At 37.5% G+C, this 22,888-nt stretch overlaps 1 protein-coding gene across 1 annotated transcript in view; it reads left to right on the top strand.

The window, feature by feature from the left end:
• ROCK2 (Rho associated coiled-coil containing protein kinase 2) overlaps positions 1–22,888 on the top strand; it is a 555,405-nt gene that overhangs the window by 401,883 nt on the left and 130,634 nt on the right. The window lies entirely within an intron of this gene.

Here is a 22,888-nt window from a genome sequence, read left to right on the forward strand (position 1 = left end):
TTATTGGTGATCAATACATATATATTCTAGGCACTTTTGTAATCTGACAATCATCTTTGCAACACATTCCTAAAATGTCATCCTGCTATGAAGTTACATTGGCAGGAACGGGCCAAAATTTGATGGATTTCACAATTTATATTATCCTAAACTTACTTTAATTTAAAAATCTGTGACTAAGTGGTAAGCTGGTTTATATTGATTTTTTTTTTCCAAACTGACGTTGATAAAATTTTTTCCTGCACTGACAATATTTCTCTCAATTTTTAAGTCAATGACATTATCAGCAATAACACAACATGCAAAGCATACATGTCAACATTTTAAAATAAAGTAATACATAATTTACAATGCAAACACTTGGATTCACAATGCTTGTTTTAAAGACAGTTCTAAATCACCTAATACAATCTACTCAACTCAACCAACATTTACTTGCTTAAATTTAGTTATCTATAACAAGAAAATTCAGTTCACAAAAGGAATAGAGTGCTATTAGAATTATCAAGAATCTTGCCACTTTTAGAAACTCTCTTCTATATTAGATCACTACCATAAAAATGAAGGCAAATACAAGCAAATAGTAGAAGGTTAAAAAAAATAATAATGTTTTAGAATTCAGAAGGTACACAGACAAAATTCTGATGGTGGCCATGCAAAGGTTATTAGAATTGAACCTATTGGTTTCAATGGGTTTTGAACCAAACCAGAGCATTTTTGCAGTTGTATTAAAATAACTAAATTATTATTTTTTTTTAAAAATGCATGTCTTCAGATGGAACGGAAGATTCTGAATCAGTGCAGAGCCCGTAGAGCAGACCCAGCATGAATATAAAACAGATATTAAAAAAAAAACAAAACACTCTACTGAGGTACAAGTCTGTAAATATTTTCATTTAACTGAATCCTGTCCATAGACAGGATAAACAACATGCAAACATACAAGCTATATACCAGCCTAAGGCTATATCTATATAGCAACATGAAAAGACTAAACATTCACTGATGCAAATCCAATGCACATAAGGCCATGGACAAATCTGGGAGTATCCCCTGAAAAGATTACAATAATTTTTATAGAGGCTCATTACTGCTCTGGTAGAAATTATTGTCCTGCCAGCTTTACACACTCAGTTGCTCCTGTGAGCAAGCCCTGTCCATCTTTACTCAAACAAAATTCAAGTGTTAAGATCATAGATCTTCATCAACCCCATTCATTTTAACAGAAACAGATTAGGAATTGTGCACGTGAGCAGCTCAGCTGGCAGAGTCGACTGTGATAACCTCTGACAGAAGTGCCATAATGAGGTACTGGGGGCAGTAACCTTTTTAACCAGCACAGTTGCAGTTGGAAGAGGATGTGTGAATAAAGCCTTCATAAAATGCATTAGATTTTCATGTGCATGTTTTTATACATGGCCCTGAATTTGGTGTAGCAAATTTTATGGCTGCAGTTACACTTTATTCTGTTGTAGGTAGAAAATATAAGATCACATAGATTATTCCTTTCCAATACTGCTACTTGGTATACTTGCCAGTAATCTTTCTCCATTATGTCAGTGTTGTTATAAATTGCCAGACTTTCATCACATACCCCAACAAACACAACTGTGTAGGCAATTTCTAACTGGATATATTCAAAGACCTACTTTAAAAAGAAAAATGTACTTCATCCTGGATCCACAGAAACACAGAGTGAAAACAATAACAAAACAAAACAAAAACAAAAAAAAAAAACCTTAAGGCAACCTTTACCTGGAGATGAAGACCTCACTTAGAAAAACGTAATTGGATTGCTCTAACATGTAGTAAGACTTAGCTTAAATTCAAGATAGCCTTTTTTCTTTAGAAAGTTAACACATTGCCAAAGAAACCAAATTACATGCAAAGCAATGCAATCTAGCAGTGAAAAGGCTATGTGAAGCCGTAGAGCTAATTTGAAATGGGGATAGAGTGACCCACAATGTTTTGCTTTCTTGTTGCCATCCTACACAGCATTACTCCCCATCCAGATTGGCCTGTCAATGTGCCTTACACCTCTACAGCTAAAAGCCCTGGCCTAGGAAGAGATGCCTTTAAGTCAAGGGATGCAGAACCACTTGTGTCTACACTGTTCAGGTCTAGTCATTGGAAGGACCACATTCACAACATTTGATGTTTGGCCAAAGCGTCTTTGGGCCTCTATAGTGCATCTTTGGCCCTGACATAACTATTTGTGTATGCTCTTTCCCCAGCCAATTTAATTATTATGAAAGCTGTATTGCAGCTTTCAGCAGAGCTAAATTTTTTGGCATGGAACTGGAAGCATGTCATACACGAACCAGGATGTGACATCACAGTATACTCATGCTACAAGGCCTACTGAAATAGCATTAGAAAACCATGTGGGATTAATAAAGTAATAATTGTGTTATCCATATTGGTTAGTAGTCTATGGTAAATTCTTGGTGCAAAGTAACACTACTACTTCTCTATTAAAGCCTCGCAGACAAAAGGTTGTAGTTATGGGTAACTATGACATAGCAGCTGATCGAGCAAGTAGCTAAACCATGGTAACTTACACACACATCCATGCCACACCTTGGTTGTTTAAACTGTGAGCTCCAGTTTACGCATATACAGCTTATAAAAGAAACAGTCTACGATTCAACCCAGGCCCTGTGAACTTTATTGGCAATGTTAGTACTAATATTCACTCATGGGCTAGAGTAGGCAAATGGAAGATACTCCAAATATTGAAGTTGTTCTAATTTATTAATGGTTTTGTTAATTTTATTGCTATTTTAGGCGGGGAGAAAAAGGCTGGTTGCTTTTTCTAAGTTACAATACCATGAAATTTACAGCTGACTGTTCACAGGTGGTCAAGATACAGTAACTTTACAGGACAAGTTCTGTTCATAAAGAAAAAACAAACAAACAAACAAACAAAAAACAACAGTATTTTTGAGAACAAACTTCTCAAAATCAAGAACAAGAAGCCAAGCTATTTACTGCATAGCTTCTTTCCTGTATCCAGGTTTCCTCCAAAGAGTTCCATAAGAGAGGAAGCGTAAGGTACAGTGCCTCTCCCACATATGTTACATGAAAAGAAATGGACTTTCAAAGAGTCTGCTTGTCGTCAAATGCTCCTGACATCACAGATAAATGTCTAGGAATTTGAACCTACTGAACAACACCCAGTATTTATTGATGAATTCTGAGGCCCGGTACCAAACTCAGTAAGACACAAGGATCTTACCAGTAGTTCTGTACATTATCAGAACTCAGCTGTCCAAAGCTGTCAAGAACTGTGCGCTGCCATCTTGGGCCTGGAGTGACAGTACACAGCATCCACCTCGGTGGTAAGAATTAAAACAGAAGATTTACCAAGCTACACAATAAAATCTTTCTTGAGCTTATGTCTTGTGCCCAACATACTGAGACTGACTTTACTACAAGATGGATACTTCCCACTTCTTTTTTCAATCTGAACAAGACCTAGACAACCATGGTTAGACCAAAATAAATTTTCAATTTATTTATAAAATCAACTTTTTAAACAAAGTTTTAAACGGCAGGATACAACACTTTCCAATATACTCAGATTATATGAGGCAATAAACTCCACAATAATACAGCAACAGTATCACAACTGTAGCAGCTTCTCCTTCGGGAGCCGCAACCACATTTCACATTGCAAATACCTACTTGCCCCTAGAGAATGGATCGCAGTATTGGTGGAAGACCAGGGCTTTCCAAATACCATTTCTCTGATTCTGCACCCAGATTTGCTTCACAGAATTCAAGGGGAATTTTGAGGTCTTTGTATGCTCTTCTAAGTACAGAATGTGCACAGTACGTCACTTTTTACTCAGCCACCTTCTCACATGAGTAGGCCTGGTCAGTATCTCATAACTGGGTCTTGCACTTTGGTCACAACAACCCCATGCAGTGCTACAGGCTTGGGGCAGAGTGGCTCAAAAGCTGTGCAGAGGAAAAGGATCTAAGGGTGTTGGTCAATGCTCGCCTGAACATGAGCCGGCAGTGAGCCCAGGTGGCCAAGAAGGCCAGCGGCATCCTGGCTTGTATTAGGAACAGTGTAGCCAGCAGGATCAGAGAGGTGATCATCCCCCTGTACTCAGCTCTGGTGAGGCCGCACCTTGAGTACCGTGTTCAGTTTTGGGCCCCTCATTACAAGAAGGACATCGAGGCCCTGGAGCGTGTCCAGAGAAGGGCTATGAAGCTGGTGAAGGGCCTGGAGCACAAGTCCTACGAGGAACGGCTGAGAGAACTGGGGTTGTTTAGCCTGGAGAAGAGGAGGCTCAGGGGAGACCTTATTGCTATCTACAGCTACCTGAAAGGAAGGTGTGGGGAGCTGGGGGTCAGCCTCTTCTCACAGGTAACTAGTGATAGGACTAGAGGGAGTGGCCTCAAGTTGCACCAGGGAAGGTTCAGGTTGGAAATTAGGAGAAATTTCTTCTCAGAAAGAGTGGTTAGACGTTGGAAAGGGTTGCCCAGGGAGGTGGTGGAGTCACTGTCCGTGGGGGTGTTTAAGGAAAGGCTGGACGTGGTGCTTAGGGACATGGTTTAGTGGGTGACATTGGTAGTGGGGTGATGGTTGGACCAGATGATGTCGGAGGTCTTTTTCAACCTTGATGATTCTACGATAACCCCACCATGCTGGGTCATGGGATTGGAGTATTGCTGCTGCCTAGGAAACACTTGGTCTAAATCACCTTCTAAATGGGGACCCTACCATGAGGCAGAGTACCAACTACAGTGACATTACCCTCCTGCTTTTCCTGCCAGCATCAGGTGCACTTCAAAGCAGGAGATAAATTACAATGCTGTGCTATAAACGTGTAAAATGCTAGTATCTTGGCTGGGGAGCTGGACACCAGTTCAAATGACTCTTTTCTTTTTAAGGCCTTTTTGCCTCATGGACCTTCTGAGCAGCAGAGATATAATTACCACTGGTTTGAACCGTGCTCTCCTTTACACAAAAGATGACAAATGACAAAAAATGTGGAAGAATAGGAGAACAAGGAGGGAATAATGAAGTGTACAGCAAACACCTGTTGATAAAAGATTTTCAGCTGAATAAAATGATAAAACTGAAAACTACTTATTAATGTAAGTCTGAACTGGCAAGTGAAAAAATGCATTTCTTCCTCTAAAGGGAGTGACAAGTGACTTTTTCAGGGATGGCAGGAAAGACTGAGCAAAACTGACATCTATATGTCTGTGCATATCTCCACAGCATATTCATGCATGGGTTTTGAACAGTTAGGGCACAAACCATTTATAGTTCCATCTGTGCAAAACACCACTGAGATCTGGCTCACTCACTTAGCCAGAGTCACACTGCAGTCAAGCAAGTCACAAATGTTTTCTTTAAAAACAAATGCACTTACATCATAAATCAACCATTTCATTACCTCTGGGGTGAAAATAATGAAAACAGCTGTCAGATGAGGATGAAATGATCTTTGGAAGTTTTCATTAACTTCACAATCATTCTTGTGTCTGAAAATAATTTTATTGTTGTTATTACAAGTAACATCCCCAATTATTGCACCAGTAATAGCTATGGTTTAATCCACTATTCTTTGTGTATTGTTCAACCAGTTTGTGTATGAGGTATTACTTTACAAATTTAATCTTAAATTCATAGAGAAACTGAAAGAGAAACTATGAAAACTTTCATAGGGAAAGCATGGAGATTAAGAAAATGTGAAAATGTGGTTCCAAATCAGAAAAGACTATAATAAACATCTAGTTGATAGAAGCAGCGACAGTGATTTAAACCTGCCTACAAACCCATTTGAGTCTTCTTGGAACTGATACATATAGCCCACAGATTAGGACCTGTATAACAAAATCATAATAGAAGTGCAAACATAATTCTCGGAAGTGCAAATATAATTCAAACATAATCAAATTTCAAAGCACTTTATCATGACGCTAAAATTTCACCAGACAGGATCAGATCATTATTTTGATTTTACATAAATGTTTATCCTCAGACAGAAAAGTGGCGGAAATAAAAACCTATAAATGAAAAACCTTATGAAAAACCTTTTCATAAAAACAGAGGACCTAGCCCCACAATTTCCTACTATGGAGCTCTAAAAACTAAGAGAGCTAGGCATACAAGGATACATTTTGCAGGAAACCATTTAAAACAACACAAAAAGCGTTAACATAAAAAGAGTCAATAAGCAAAGCATCAGGATGAATTCTCATACCTATGTCTTTGATGACAATTCTTTGTTAGTACTGCTTATTTTTATGACTGTGATGTAAATATACTTTCTACAAATAAATTTTAATTTCTGTTTACTGCAAATTTATGTAAAACATGCCTCCAACATCATTACAGATTGCTTTTAGTACATAAAATACTGCTATGCTGTTTAGCTCAAAAAAGGATATTTTCTTCATGCAGTATTCAATCAGTATTTCTTTTAACAGCATTTTTTCTTAGATATACGTTGTCTAAATGGCAACTTTCCTTTCCTGTTTCCTCAAAAATATACCACTTCTCATGTTACTTCTTAAACTCTCTTTATTCCTCACATAAACATTTAAACATGAAATGCAACACATGGATAATGGCAGATTAAGGCAAACTGAAAATCAAACTAGAGTTCTTTGGAACCCTTAGGTGTAATTATGTAGGGACAGCAACAAATCTCTACGACATGAGCATAAGTGACATATTTAAATTTCCTTAGTAAATAACAGAATCTCCTTCCACAGTCTGTCTAACAGACATTTTGAAGAGTTAGACTTGCAGCTGACTGAATCACTAACCACAGTCTAAGTGGAAAAAAGCAAAGAATTTCAGCTGAAGTCAAATATGTAATGCTTTCCCTGTGCATGTATGTAATACATGAATGCATTCACATATTTGTGTAAGTAGGGATGTTTGTGCGTATATTTTGGTGGCTGTTAGTTACAAGGGCCTTTTATGCCCCTTCATGGTGTCTTTTATTCACATGAAATAAACCCAAGGTTGTGCCTGATCTCAGATGAGAGTAAATGCTTTATTTTGTGTGAGGGTGGAAAAGGAGTGACACATCACTTATCATTCACCGTGCAGACTTTGTATTCATTAGAAGAGCCACAATCAATACGAACCAAAGGCAATTTTTCCCTAAAGATAATTATGCCTAGCATCACTAGAGTGCTTAGGAGTCTGATAGGCTTTCATTTATTGACACAAATCACCTTTGAAAGTTTACAACTTCCTAATAAAAATTTGGCCATACCTAAGGAGTGTTACAAAATGCTTCTGTTTTATTTTGTTCTACAAAATTACACAGGTCTTCTTGTGGTTACTTTCAACCTCTGTAAATTGCATAAGATTCAAATGAGAAACTTATTTCCAGAGCAACTGCAAATGTCAAGCTGACTGCCACAGCAATCTTCTACTTTTTTGGGGGGAGGGCAGCAGGTTGTATTTGAAAGGGAAACTTTGAAAGCCGTTAGTTTCTTATATAGAACACGTTCTTTAACAAGAAAAATAGAATTCAAACTGTTGTTTTTGACTTGCTATTTCACATTAGAAAACTCTTCCCTTAACTTTGCACATATTATTCGTAGCATTATTGACGTTATAAAAAAACTCATCTAAGAGATTCTGAACTCTCATATCCAACAACAGACTCCCTTAACAGAAGCCATTGAATATAGACATAAACAGACAATAGGTCTAAAACATAAATTAGATGACAATTTCTGTAAAACTATATGGTCACAACATATTACAGACATTTGTAATACAAAATAAATGAAACATTGCTTCAAAACATTGTGTCTAACAAATATTCACAAAGCAAAGATGATCAGGGCATAAGTGAAATTCCATCCCCAAATCTCTCTGTTCTGTGCCTGTGCTTATAACATCTTCTGTCAGAGTCTAATCTCACGTGACAAGCCTGATCCAAAGCCATTTGAAGTCACTGGAATGTCTCTTCCTGACTTCAGGGAGCTTTGCATCCAGCCCATATAAACTTCAGGAACAATACATTTCATAGAAGGTTGTCTTAACAGAACAATAGCTAACTATTGTTTAAGTGGAAAAGAATATTAGCTTCAAATGAAATTTACCTGCTGTGGTAGGTTCGTGTTAGGTTCTTACTGTTAGATGTTTTGTTATTGTTTTTTATGCGCATACCACAGATAAACCTTTCCAAAGTGGGAACATTCCATTTCCTAAATAGAAGCCAAAGAAAATCAACAGTAGTCAAATACCCCATCCCACCCCATCCCCCACCAGGAGTAAAGCAATTTTGTATGTAGTAAGTTTAGTTTTTCTCAAGAAGTAAAAGATCACTTTCAAGGCCTCAAATTAAAGGTTTTCTTAGATGTATGTACATCAAGAACAAGACAGAACATGAGGTTTCAAAAATATACTAGGCATTCCTCTACCTAGTAAACCAAAAGATAGATTTAATAAACAAAGAAAACAAACAAAAAGTTGTGTAAGCAAGTAGCAGGCTGACAGGAAAAGAGGTTATTTTAGGCTAGTGTTTTTGTTTTCCTTTTTTTTTTTTTTTAATAAAAACCCTGATTTTCTAGTGAATGAAGTCAATTTCAAACCTATGGCTGACAACTACAACACCACACAAAGACCAAAGTCAGGCTGCTATTTATTGTTTAAAAGTAATAATGGAACTGTAAACCCTGAAATGGTAATTAACATAATTGTAAAAACTAGTAAAATAAAAGCCCTACTGTTGTGAAGTTTGTGGGTCTTTTCTCTAAGAAAAATCAGAAAATGATTTAGTAGAACAGTACAGAACCCAATACTGATCCCATGTCCACTTGTGCCAGGAAATTTATGCTGATGAAAATTCAAATCCTAATCATGTCCACAATCACCAAGTTCCCTAAGGCAGCAGACAATGGTGCTTCTAACTTCCTCACTCACACCACAGATCGACCAACTCACTAGAACTATTTTGGTTACTTAGAGTGGAGGTAAACAGAAACTTCCAGTTAAGCATAAAAATACCAGAATGTCTACCTTTGGAGATTGATTTCAGTGTTTCATAGTGGAAAAAAATACATTAAATCCTTAAGAATCTTATTCATAAGACATACAAGACTGTTAATTTTCTTTATTGTTGGCTCAACATGTTTAGCAACAAATACTGACATTATTGCCATTACTCGTTAATCATTTTCAGAAGGGTCTATGAGTTATTAGATCAAAACCAAGGTAGCTCATTCCTCAAAAAGCAAAGTAAATGAGACAAAGCACAGGGGAAAAAGCAAGCAACATTTTCTCCAATATATAGATGATAGCATTTCTGCCTCTTTCATCTGTGCGTCCAGAACCAGCAAGTAAAAATAAATAGTTTACTTTATAAAGACATCTATCCAAATTGCTTTTTACTCTGAGGGAATGGATCAAACATAATCATAAATTTCATTTCAGGCCAGTACAAAATTATAGGTTTTTGTGTGTGCGTGGGTTTTTTTTTTTTTTTTCTAGATGGAAAAAAAAAAAAAGACAATTTGTCAGGTCAAACAGCATACCTTGCTTTGGTATCACAAGTATTTTGTTACAATAATACAACAGCATATTCTGTCTGACTCAACAATACACATTTCATTTAGGTGTGTTTTTTTTTCATTTGCTTGTTTCTCCTTGGTGCTATTAAGTGCATTTCTGAAATGAAATACAGTCCTAAAGTAAAAAATCAAACTTTCACATAAAAAGTTAAAACAATATGCAGGCTTAAGCTTTGCATTTAATTTACATTTTTTCTTCTGACATGCACAAATTAATGAAATATTTTGTTCACTCACAAACCACAGTTTGTCATATATTTTGTTAAGCCTTATTTAGCCATATATTTCAGGTAACAGGCTATTTGCTCTCACGGCTCTCCAACCATATTTTCTCCTCTTCCTACACAGGCAGTTGGGACACAAACTACCCACTGCTGAATATTGCTGGCTGGTATCCTGATCCCCTCAGATCTGGTCTGCACCCCTGTTACTCTATTCTTGTTGCTCACTGCTACTGCTAACACTTCCTTAGCCTTCTGGGGACCTGGGCTTCCAGTTACAGCACACCCCCCCCCCCCCCCCACACTGCCTCTCAGCATTCCCAGGTGCTGATAATCTTTTCTCTGTATTGTTGCTGCTCCTTCTCTTTATTTCAGCAGATGCTCCAGTTTTGCAAGTTGCAAGGATCTTACCTCTGAGACCCTCTTTGTTGCTCTGTCTGTGACCACGTTGGAAGCAGGCAGTGATGGATATTAGGGAAGCATGAGCCTCCCCTGGCTGTTTAGCAGCGTGGTCTGCAAAGAAAGATAGAGATGTTGCTCTCTCCTCCTCCCCCCTCGCTGTCCCAGCTTCCTCCTCCCTCCTCCCTCCTTCCCATCCACAAACTCTACTTCTGTCTGTGCTTCAACACAATACGCTACCTCTCAGCACCAGCTACCTAAGGTCAAGAATACAAACCCTTCGCCCTCCCCCCTGCCTTTTCCTCTCCAGTCTCATGCATCCTCACCCCTGCTTCCCACTGAATATGGTATCTTCCCAACTAGATGTGCCTTATTTGGCTCCAGGGTCTAAAGCACAGACAATTTCAGCAGCCCTAGGGGAAAAAAAAATAGAGTTATAAAACAGAAGATGCACAGGAAAGACCAAGGATATGAAGGAAAAGAGGAAATCTCCTGGAGAAACTGGAAACTTTGGGGGTTTATTTGTGTGTGTAAGAAATCTAGTCACAGTAGCCAAAGCCAAACTTGGAGATTAGTTTTAAAAATCTATACAGATTAAAGAAAAGTGCCTTGGATTGTTAGTTATCTCCCAAATCCAGTTAATCCACTGTTTAAGCTCTTTGTTTCCCTATCTTTATTATAAATAGCTTTTTTAAAGAAGGTTCCAAACTTTTCCCCTGCAAAGCCAGACTTAAATACCAGTATAATCTGATGATGCAATAGCTAATAATGGTGAAAACATAACCAGTGGCATTCTTTAAAGATTATGAGCTATGAAATAATCGCCTTTAATCGCATGGTAAGCACAGTATTAAGCCCTCTGACTTTTCAGCTTGGATGAAATGTATTCAAGGGGTCTTTTTTCACTTTCAGTAGTTATGACGACTGGAAGCACCTTCAGGCAACCAGTCCCTGGCGTCCAAACTTCACCTAAAATTACAGCTAGCCAGCATGTTCTTCTTTCTAATTTCAGACACCTAATAAGCCAGTCCTTGAGAAGAGTTTATGCTTGTTACAGAGACTATGAAGGGAGGTAGATGATGCTGAAGACCTCTAAAAGATCTTGCGTGCTAAGGTTAAACTTAAAAAGTTAAGTGGACAGGATCTCCCTCTGGAGGCCTTGAGAGGCACCTGACTTGCTCTAGTGATGTAAGAGGATGCATTAGGCACTTCACAATGTCTATTTTACTGGATACCATAAAAAACAAAAACAAAACAAACAACAACAACAAAAAAAAAACACAGCGTGCTAACTACTGCATGACTAAGGCAATATAATGAAGGTGTAGTAACTGCAAGTTATCTTGAAGCTTTATCTTTCTTAGGTAAGCTTTATCTTTCTTCTTTCTTGAAGCTTACCTTTCTTCAATGTTGGTGGCCTTATGGCAAACAGCAGGCATGATCCATCTGTGGTCAGAAGAAAGTGGTCCATGGGGCAGAGAAACTACTGCTTGCATTCCCTGGATCATCTCACAGATAAAAGAAAGAGACTTTCTAAGGAGACTTGGTGCACAACAGCAACATCCACCATATCAAAACAATCTACTGATCAACCTTAGTAAAAGTCTTGACCAATGTGAGAAGAATCAGAACGTAGTCTTCATCTTCATTCAATGCTAGGACAAGCTAAGTAATGAGTGCAACCAATACAGACTTGATCCAGTTTGAGAATGATAGCGTAATGACTGAAGTGAAAGTAACTAAGGAACTAGTCCAGTTACTCCTTCATAATCATCTCATTTTGACCAGAAATGATGACTTAAGAAAAAAATTTAATCCAGACATGCCAAATCTCATATACTTATTATATGATACAGTTCAAGCAGCTTCTTCCACCTTCTCCTCTGCAATAAGACCTGTATCACAGCCAAGTGTTACATCCTCTCTCCCTCTTGAAAGCGCAGCAAATGCAGCTCTTGGCAACTTGTTTAAACATAACCTAATGCATCTGATACTTATATTCAGTGCTCAGAAATGGGCTACAGGGTTGTCCTGCAGCAAAAGGGTGTACTGTCTATATTCACACTCAAAAGCGACTTGTGCCTCTATGTCTCATTTAAATTAAATAAAAAATAAAAAATAAAAATTAATCTAATTGCTCAAAATTAGTGCAGAGGTTTCTTATACATCAAGGCAAAGAAAAGACCTGAACTTCTGGACAACTTCTGGTAATGAGCCTGACTGCCAGCATCAAGACTTTCCTACCTGAGTTGTGGGCTGCACCTTTTAAAAACTTGTGCCATTTGCACTAAATAGGAAAACATTTCATACTGACCTTCAGTATACACAGCACATTCCAGCAGTCTTTTCCACCCCAAAAAGGCAAGAGTACAACTCTTGAGTTCTACCAGAAAGCTGCTCAGAACTTCATGCAGGCGATGAAGTTTTTAGACTGGAAACACTTCTTACAATCATTGGAGAAACAATCTCTGGATAAGTATCAGTAAGCACCTCAAACTGGTGCTGTTCATGTTGCAGTTGGTAAAAGGACTAAGACAGAGCTTGCAACCTGGTTAAGTCTTTAATTTAACAACAGATAAACACAAAAAAAGGGAAAAAATTTAAAGGAGTGAGAATCAAATGTCCCATTTGATATTTTGGTGCTATAAAGATCTCTATAAATCAGCTAAATGCTTTTTCTGGAGCATTCTGGAGGTGTCACACATCAGCACAATATCTGAAAGTCAGAACTTTTTCCTGATGGTCAGCAAAGGAAACTGCTGAACGGAACAGGTCATCTGGAAGCAACGTATCACCAGGGCCAGAGTTTTTTTTACCCAAATACAAAGCTGCTGAACTACTAGGTATAGGGCTGAGGCATGTAACCCATAGCTTAAACCAACTTCAGTACCAGAGGAATGGTAAGTATGAGTGGGATACCAATGCCTGACTGATGGACTGTGACTCTCAGTGCAGTCTCCAATGATATGGAGAAGGAGGTGAACAATGTTGTGAAAGAGCTTGATACATTGTACAGCACGGAATAGTGAAATGTCAGAATATTGTTCAAGATGCCCAAAACCAGAATGAAACGTTGCAGGCATATCTCCTAAAAGTGGATGATTAAAAAGGCAGATTCAATTAAGTCCTAATAAATTAAAAACAACAGATGTGCTATAAAAGATCTGCCCTATAGCTCTAGCAAGCCACAGTAGCACTCAAGGAAGAAGTCAGAGGCATGATGCTGGCAGTATGAATAGCCTGTTGAGGTTTGGAGTTCAGTGAAACAGCAAAGGCCTTTGGCACCTATCTAGAGAGAGGGGGAGGAAAGGGTGGCACGAAGCTGCTCAGGCTGAAGGCAGCAGCCACCAGAGCTGGTCATGGAACTAAATCAGAGTCCAGCTCTTCTTCAGAGTCCAGGAGCATAGCAGGGGCAATGGGCATGCTAGTGACACAGAGTTCAATCCTTTGCCCTCACAGCAGACAGCTCTCACTTTCAAACAGTGACTTTGCCAGAGCACCAGACAACAGCAGCAGTCACAGAACCAGGCAATCCCAAAGGGATTGCTCCGCAGGGAAGTGGTCACAGCACCAAGCCTGCTTGAGTTCAAGAAGCATTTGGACTACTCTCCCAGAAACATGGTTTGCTTTTAAGGTAGCCCTGTGCGGAGCCAGGAGTTGGACTCAATGATCCTTGTGGGTCCCTTCCAACTCAGGATATTCTGTGTTTCTAAGAAAGATTTTTCCTCCTTGCTGTCTGCTTTCGTCCAAGCTCAGTGAAGTAGCTCAGCAAAGAGAATGGAAAGATGTTGCTGTCAAAGCCACCCTTCACAACACCACTTTTTGATGCTCCTTCCGCTCTGCTTTTGCTACAGCTGGTAATGGTATGTGCATAATAGACACTTACCTACTTAGCAAAGAGGTCTTTGAGCACTGTAGACAGTTTTCTGAAAACATCAGCTAAATTTTCAGCAGTTGTCAAAAAGGCACGTACAGTGCCTTTTCTGTGAAGAACAGAGAATAAAAAAGAAAATACCAGTTTGACATTGCATTAGTCTACACCTGCAGACTTCTTGTATAATGCATGACTATCTGGTCATCAAATCACAGGATGATTCACATTGGAAGGGACGATGGGAGGTCTCTTGTCCAGTCACACAGTCAAAGAAGGGTCAGCTATGAGGTGAGACGAGGTTGTTCTGGGCTTTATCCAGTTGTCTTGGAAACCTCCTATGAGAGAGACTACACAACCCCTTTGGGCAGCCTGCTTCACTGCTTTACTGTCCTCATGTTAGGGGAAAAGAAAAAAAAAAATCCATTTTTACCTTTTTTTTCCTTTCAAATGGCACTTCTCTCCCTTTCAAATGTCACGCCATTTGAAAAAGTCTATGGCAGAACAGAAAAGCAACATAGAAGAGTGACTACAGACTCGAAATAACTTCCACATAAACAAATCACATACGCTGAGTCTCCTGATTGCAAAACAGATAACTAGGCTGATAAAGATCTGTGAAGTTGTGAGCAATATGGAGAAAGTCAATTGGCAGGAAAGTTCAAAACTTCTCATAAGAGAAAATTACAGAGCATCCAATGAGATGATCAGATAGCATATCTGAAACAAAATGATTTTGTTTTTTCAAATTAATATTTAAATCATAGTACTCACTTGTGCAGAATCCAAGAGCAGTCAAAACTGTCGGTGAGTTCAGAAATGAATTTGATAAACACATGAAGACTGGTCCACAAGTTCTGATGAAGGAAATCTGCACTACATGAATTCTCCAAATTGTTCATTACGAGTGGATACTCCAGACAAGGCACAACTCCGTGCTTCTGTTTCTTAAACTCTTTCTGAAACTGGCTGTTCCTACCAACCATTGTCATGGACAGAATATAAACAACATACTTCAGTACCACATTTTCTTAGAAAGCAAAGTTTTCTGGGGACTTTCCTGTGTCTTTTTAATAAAACACAATTCTAGCAATTTTATTCATCTGGTGAGATGAAAAATCTTCACATCAATGCTATATCTAAAAAGAAGCAGATTAGTTTCACAAAGATGCTAAATGTTTTAAAGCAATACACTGCATGACATTCAAAGATACAATCATCGTATTTTTTTTATTATACACCTTGATATAGCCATAATATGAAGTCTTTAAATATCTGTGCCTTTTCATCAATCATGTTTAGCACAAGACTTGTACTAAAGACACTCTTAACAATCTCCACTGCTTCTTCATAGAACATTTTAAAATTTTATGCCATTGCAAAGATGTAAAAGGCACTGGTGTGGTTCCAGATCAAAAGTATTCAAGTTCTCAGTGGAGTTAAATTAGCAAATAAACAGTGTTTTCCTTCAAGTCTGACTGTTTCTTTCAACTTCCAGTGACAGACCACCAAAACAAGGTCTTAGCTTCATTAGAACAGCTACACTGTGAACTCCAGAAGCAAAAGACAGCAACTGCCTGTCCAACTTAAACAGCAGAATCGTGTTTTTGGCAGAAGCACAGGTTTCTGAGCAGAGCCCACAGACCTGTGGAAAAGCCCAGGGGTTGTCATGGCAGCCATGAAATCCTGAGCTAGTCCAGAAGCCTCATTCTCTGAGTATGATCAGAGTTAGTGCCTGCTTTACACATCCAAAACCAACCAGGAACTGGATCACTCCAGCTAAGGCATCAATTTCAGTAGAGGATTTCAATTCAGCTGTAACCACTAGGCCTCAATGTTCTCCCATTTTATGGAAAATATACAGAAGCTTTTTTCTAAAAGTTTACAGAAACATCATGATTAAAATGTTCAAACAAAAGGGAAGTCTGCCTTCAAAAATCCACTTTCTGATAGGAGTCAATATGTATTTTGCATTATTGATCATAAGCAATCATTTTAGCTGCCCGTTAACTATTTTTTAATTTGGGTCTTCAGTCTTCTTAAGCCTCTTAATAAAATAGCAGGAAAATTCTCTATCACTCATGTTACAAGCATGAGCCGAAGTAATACTTAAATAAGCACTATCATTTAAAAGGAAAAATGCTAAATATCCAATATATCCTTGACAGACAAAGCAAGAATAGCTGAGGATGTGTTTCTGTCAATACCAAGATATTTAGGTAGCTGCAAGAATGAGGAAATAATCAAATCACACATAATTTAAATGTTTATTGGAAATAATAATAATAATTTAAAAAGTAATGTGTATTCTGACAGTTGCACTGGACATATTCCCAAACTATAAATGACACTAATCGTCAGATTCTTAGTAACGAACGAAGTTAACCCTCACTTAATCACCACCTTCTTAATTATAAGAAAACTCTGTTGACATTGAAATCCTACGAATTAAGCCATCTTTGACACCTCTACAGAAACCATGCAAGACGCTTCACAACTGTTTATTTAAAACATTCTAGTCATTATCAGAGAAAAGAAACCATTTTTTTCCATTTTTTATTTCTAGATGTTGGATGAAATTCTTAACTTGTCTATTCAAAATCAATACCTTTAATCATATGAATTCTAGGTGTTCAATGTATAGCCTACAAAGTAAATCTACCCTACAGAATGATTAATTTGGCTGATAGTCTTTTCCTCTTTTGCTAGGATAGAGTTTTCCCTGCTACTTGTCTAGGAATAGCACTCATAACCAAAAAGAAGTTGTGTTCTAGTGCTGGATGGATACACATCCAATTGTTTCTTTAAAAACAAAACAAAACAGCAACAATCACCAGAAAATTTCACTGTGACACTACAAAAATTAACTATTATATAGCATGCTTATTACATGACCAAAATACAGGAATTTCCATGCATGTGACTGAAGGTAACCAAAACAAAGCATATGCCTGCACTTTAGTTAGGTAACATGCCGGTCTGATTATTCCTGGCAAAAGGTCATTAAAATATGGCTATAAAGAAATGTGTCTAAGAAAATGGGCAGAATGATGGCAACAACTGACAGAAAGTTGTTCCAAAGTCCAGTTCAAAAATATGGTGTCAGACTATAAAAGTCAATGCAAACTTGTAAAGAGAGATACTGGTTTTGTTACATCAAGAAATATAGTTGAAAAAACAGAAAGATTGTTTTAGAAAAATAAGAGGAAAAGGATTATGGTAATTTGATTTGGTGCAATCAGAAAAATATATCTCCACTTCTTTTTTGGCTTTGCTAGAAATTATATTTAGATAAATGGGATATTCACAAACAAATTATTTATTATTTATTATATTTTCAATCAAAAGCACCTCAGGTTCCTCAGCATTGTAGGCAAAATTGAATTTTAGCATTCCACAGGCAGCAATTATTTTGTTCTATCAGTGGTAATAGCTGCTTTCTATTTTGCTTGTGGTGGCAAAGGGAGGGGAGGGAAGGATAAGAAGATGGGTAGAAAAGTCTGCCTAGCTTTAAGAATGGAGGGGATTCAACCTTGCTGGAGTGCTGGGACCTATTCCTGAGGGGTTTTACTCCATGATGGCTGAACACGGCAGCCAAGCACAATGTGGATGGCTGGAAAAGAGACACCTCCAAGATGGAAACGACTCCCTGAGTTTTCCCAGCTTTTCCATCCTCCTCCTACAGTATGCCTCCCAGTGGCATGCAACCACTTTCCTGGAATCTCTTTCTCCTCTTTCCTTCCCTCGGCACAGAACAGGTCCCCCAACATTTCTCATTCATTTCATATTCTCAGTGCTAACAGCAGTGAGAGAAACAGGAAGAAAGGATGGCAGCAGCCAACTGAAACACTGCCCTCTGTTAGGCTAGAATTAATTTTATCCACCTAGAGAAAACTGTGCTGTCAGTGAATGTGCTGTATCATAAGATCAGTGCACACATAAGATCTCTAATTACTATAATTTCAAGTAGGTGCTATAATTTTTTTTTCATATTATTAAATAAAATTAATAAAGATATTAACTGGAAGTACGCCTTCATCAACCTTTTCCTCATTACGTTTTAACCACAATGGGGCTATCCTCATCTAAAGTAATAATAATAATAATAATAATAATAATAATAATAATAACAACTTCAAATAGATAAAATAAAATTACCGTAATTTGAAATTCAAGATATAAAGGCAACCATCTTATAAGGACATGCTTCATTTTCAAGCTGACAAAATGAAATACATCAGGCAATTTTGAAACTATTTTCGGTAATAAATAAAAATAATTAAAACTTTTTATTATTCATCTTTCAAAATCAAATGATGACTAATTATAGCTTTCTGCTGCATGATAAAAAATATTAGTTGCATAGCTAGGTGGAAAGCAGATATTCAGTATAACTTTTCATTAATTCATAAACAGAGGTGTCTCCCAAAGTTAACATTATGAATTGCACATAACTTCTTGTCAAAATTCAAAGACACTTGTCAGAATTTCAAGCAGAGCTTAACCACTTCTTGGAAAGAATCAAGCAGAAAATACATTGTTCCCCCCTCAACGATAAACCTACAGAAACTCTCAGAAACTTCTTGATATTTCCATGTTTTTAGTCATCAGAAGTTACAACCTGCTTTTTCAAACAAGCCTTTAACCAGTTTTGCATTTAACAGAAAAGCAATCATAATACAGGCCAATCCCAGTTTTTATTCTCTCTAGAGGTATCATTTTCATATGGAGGAATTTTGGAAAGTGAGGCTATATGAATCGTTTTTAAAATTCTTGTCAAGCTTTCTACATTAATTAGCATGGAACGTTCTTTAGAATGCTTCTGTCATTTGCATCGTATCTGCTCTGTCATCTTCAATATACTAGAATCATTTAAATGTTACAAGATAGTGCCCCATGGGAGAAAAAATAAAAAGGTCTTCTGCATAAACTTCCATGAGCTTGTGAGCAAGTATTGCTGCCTTGACAGATTCACGGAATCACAGAGTAATTGAGGTTGGCAAGGACCACTTGAGATCATCTAGTCCAACACCCATGCTCAGTGCACAGTCAGCTAGAACAGGCTGCCCAGGACCATGCCCAGTTGAGTTTTGGGTATCTCCACTGATGGTGACTCCACAATCTTTCTGGGCAACCTGTTCCCATGTCTCACCACTCTCATAGGAAAAAAGTGTTTTCTAGTGTTCAGATGAAATTGCATGTGTTTTAGCTTGTGCCTACTACCTCTTGTGCTGTCAGTGGGCTCTGCTGAGAAGAATCAGGCTCCCTCTTATCAGGTATTAACACTCATTGCTAAGTCCACGCCTGTGTGCCTCCCCTTCTCCACGCTGAGGAGTCCCAGCACTCAGCCTGTCCTCACAGCAGACACTCCAGTCCTATAATCAACTTTGTTGCCCTTTGCTGTGCTTGTTCCAGTATGTCCCTATTTTTCTTGTATTGAGGAGCCCAGAACTGGACACAGTCCTCCTGATGTGGCCTCACCACTGCTGAGTGGAAAGAAGGGTTAACCTAATTTAATTCCTCTATTCCTTTTAGAAAATGCAAAACTCTTCTTTTAAGGTGATATAATATTTTTGGGGGTCATTATTTGATGGTCATTTTAAATGTTACTATCACAGTCACAAATAAGGTTGGGATATTACCTGTCAAACTAAATATAAACAATATGAGTCAGCATAAAAAATTTGGTCATTAGCATTAAAGCAGATGGGGAAATGAAGCAGTTTAGTTGCTAGTGAGGGAAGGAACTGAGAATCTTCACCCCTTTTTGATATCATAGAGTTCCTCATCTAAGTTTAACATAAGTAAATCCTTCTTTAATGTCCTATCCCACAGTTTTAAGGTGCTCCTTCAACAATCTTCTCTGCAACTCAAAAGGGACAAACAAATATAATAATGCCTTTTTGCCACAGAATCTTCTGTTCATAAACTGTTTAGAAGGGATGAACATTTCCAGCAAGCTCTTGTAATACCTTTGCCAAGAAATCCTCAGGTTCTTTCAGATGGGAGATGGATTGCTTCCAAGTTTCAAAACCTTACCAAGAACACAATAGCCACTGCACTTTTTCTGTAAAATACAACAGTGTTCATATGCAGCAAGTGCTTGCTGTTTACATAACCCTAATGTAAATGGGTATCCAAATGTACCCTTCAAGTTACTTTTTCTTTCTACGTAATTCTTCTCTAGGTAACAGGTTAAAAAAGTAAGGCTTCAGTTTATATCACGTCCTGAAACCTATGTCTCTACCATGATACCATATCCATGACATTTAATTTTATTTCAAGTGTGCAATTCAGTACGCAAAATCACAAAAAAAGAGTGCTGCTTAGCATTGTTCTGTTAAGATCTGATTAACCGACTCAATCTTCCTCATACTCGTATGTACAAAGTAAACAAAGACGAGATTTGCTTTCTAAATTAATGGATGAGCATTCACCATGTATACAGCAACAATTTTTTTTTCCAGTCAGATTAAGCTGACCACATCAAGAAAGACTGTACTATTACCAGAAACATATTTAAATTTTACATTTTACAGCATTAAAATTACTCGGTAGTGTTCCACCTCTTTATGCCTAGTTGCTATGTAGTGATGAGGATCTTAATAGGATTTGAGGGAGGCTAGGAAGTTTATACAAACGGACATAAAGATATACAAAAACATTCAGCTTAAACAGATGCTTTCATCTATCATCTGTCTTTCAAGATGTTGCACTTTTTCACCTTTTCAGGAAGATATTAGCTCTGGCTCATCTTTGTAACAGTACATATGCACCTTCTGGGAGATCCACTTGCAAGATTATTGTCATTAAAGGGAAGATTGCATTTGAGACAAAATTGCATCGCTTTTTAAAGAATAAGGCCTTCGCTTTACCTGTTGGAACTACTATACACATAAACAAAATAAAAACATATCAAATAAGGATATAAAGGTACCTGTCAGATAATTCCCAAATTTACAATTACATATATAGGCTTTTAAATATCAATTGCACATTAGTGCAACAAAACAATAAATGAAGAAAGCGAAAGTAGCGGCATTCAAAACAAATTTTAAAATATTACAGTGGTAATAGAAAAATCCTGTTTTGCATGAGATCTAAAACTTGCAGCATTACAGCCCTGCATGAGGTTCACCAGTAAAAATTTTACAAAGTAGACTATTTTCAGCTGCTCAAAATGAAAGCACAACCTACATGCCTAAGTAGCACAGAGTAAAATATGAGGTTTATTTTATGAATATAATTGGCATTAAATTACACAAGTTAAGTGCTTTTAAGAAAATTATGTTTTCACATTCAAATACAGTCCCTCAAAAAATGTAATGAAACTACTGTTGTAGGATGTATTCATTTTAAAAGTTCCGATTTAGTAAATGGAATTATTGCCCTCTGGTGGCAGATCGAAAATCAATTCAATCGATGAAAACATGATTTCAGATTAAAAATAATAATAATAATAATTTTAAGCATCATTACTAGTGTGATTAATGCTTAGAGATATTTAAAAACAAACTGCACAGTCATTATTATATAGAATAAGATAACAGTAAATGGGGTAAAATTTACATTTTCATTTGCAAGAGCATAAAAAATTAATGTGGGAAACATTTTAATTCAGCTTTATAAAATGTAAATAGAAACACACTAGAATCAAACTCTGATCAATAGAATGCCACTGCCTAAATTCCTAAGTCAGTTCCTTCAAAATCTCATTTTCCTTTTAAAAAAGGATTAAGCATTATACTTTTAATGTAAATGCAGAAAAACCTTCCTGAATCTGAAGCCACATGGGGCTTTTCTTTGCTCTGCTGTTTCCACCAGCCAGGGATTGAGGAGCATAAGAAAATACAGAATTTCATCTTATGACTGGCTAGAACAACAGCATTGTTAAATGTTGATGCAGTGTTTTCCGTGTGGGTTAATACAGAAATTCATATACCTAAATGCTCAAATTATGAGCAGTTAGCCTCCCTGCTAATATCTGAACACCCAACAATCATCAAAATCCTCGTCAATGATTTTTATACTGCATGGTACATTCCTTGCATCACCCCAAGCTGAAGTGGCCCAAGACATCTGCTCCAAACCCTTTTTCCGTTACAGCTGGAAAAAAAACAAACAAACAAAAAAAACCTGTCTTATAACAGTGGGATTACAATGGTAAAGTATGTGTCCAGCTAAGAATACAGCAAAGGGGGAAAAATGTTGATTCCTTATTGGCCTACATCTATCACCACCAAGGAGTTAGGAAGCATTATGGTTGCTCATATAAAAATGAGTGTTTTTACCTTTCAGTGATATGTTGTTGCTTCCATGACAGGAAGATCTTTTGCATTTGTACCAGTCTAAGCTCTCCTTGGAATACTGACAGGCAACGTTTGCACATCTTTAACTGCACAACTTAAGGCTTCATGTCTCCTGTTATATAGACATCATGCCTTTGAAGAGCTATACTTGCCAGTGTATATTTTTCACCATTTTTTTCTTATAAATTGATTGGAGCATGAGAACAACCCACCTTGGTTCTACACACATTTACAAAGACAATTATTACTGCAGAAGTAACTGATTGAAAATAAGTTACCAAGAAGCAAACGCCATCAAGGCAGCAGCTTTATCAGTGGTGACACTAGCTTCTCCAGAGGAATGTCTAACCTGAAGAGATATGAAACCACTAGTAAATGAAAATGCATTCAGTATCTTTTCAAGATAAGAGAGTTTTTCTTGACCTGCCCAGGCTGGCACATTAGAAGATGAATTAAAACCTTCACAGCTTTGACTTCCTCATACCAGACTAGTCTTTTTACACAACGTTCAATGAAATTTACAT

Source organism: Cygnus atratus, chromosome 3 (genome assembly GCF_013377495.2).
Source record: "Cygnus atratus isolate AKBS03 ecotype Queensland, Australia chromosome 3, CAtr_DNAZoo_HiC_assembly, whole genome shotgun sequence".
Lineage (NCBI taxonomy): Eukaryota > Metazoa > Chordata > Aves > Anseriformes > Anatidae > Cygnus > Cygnus atratus.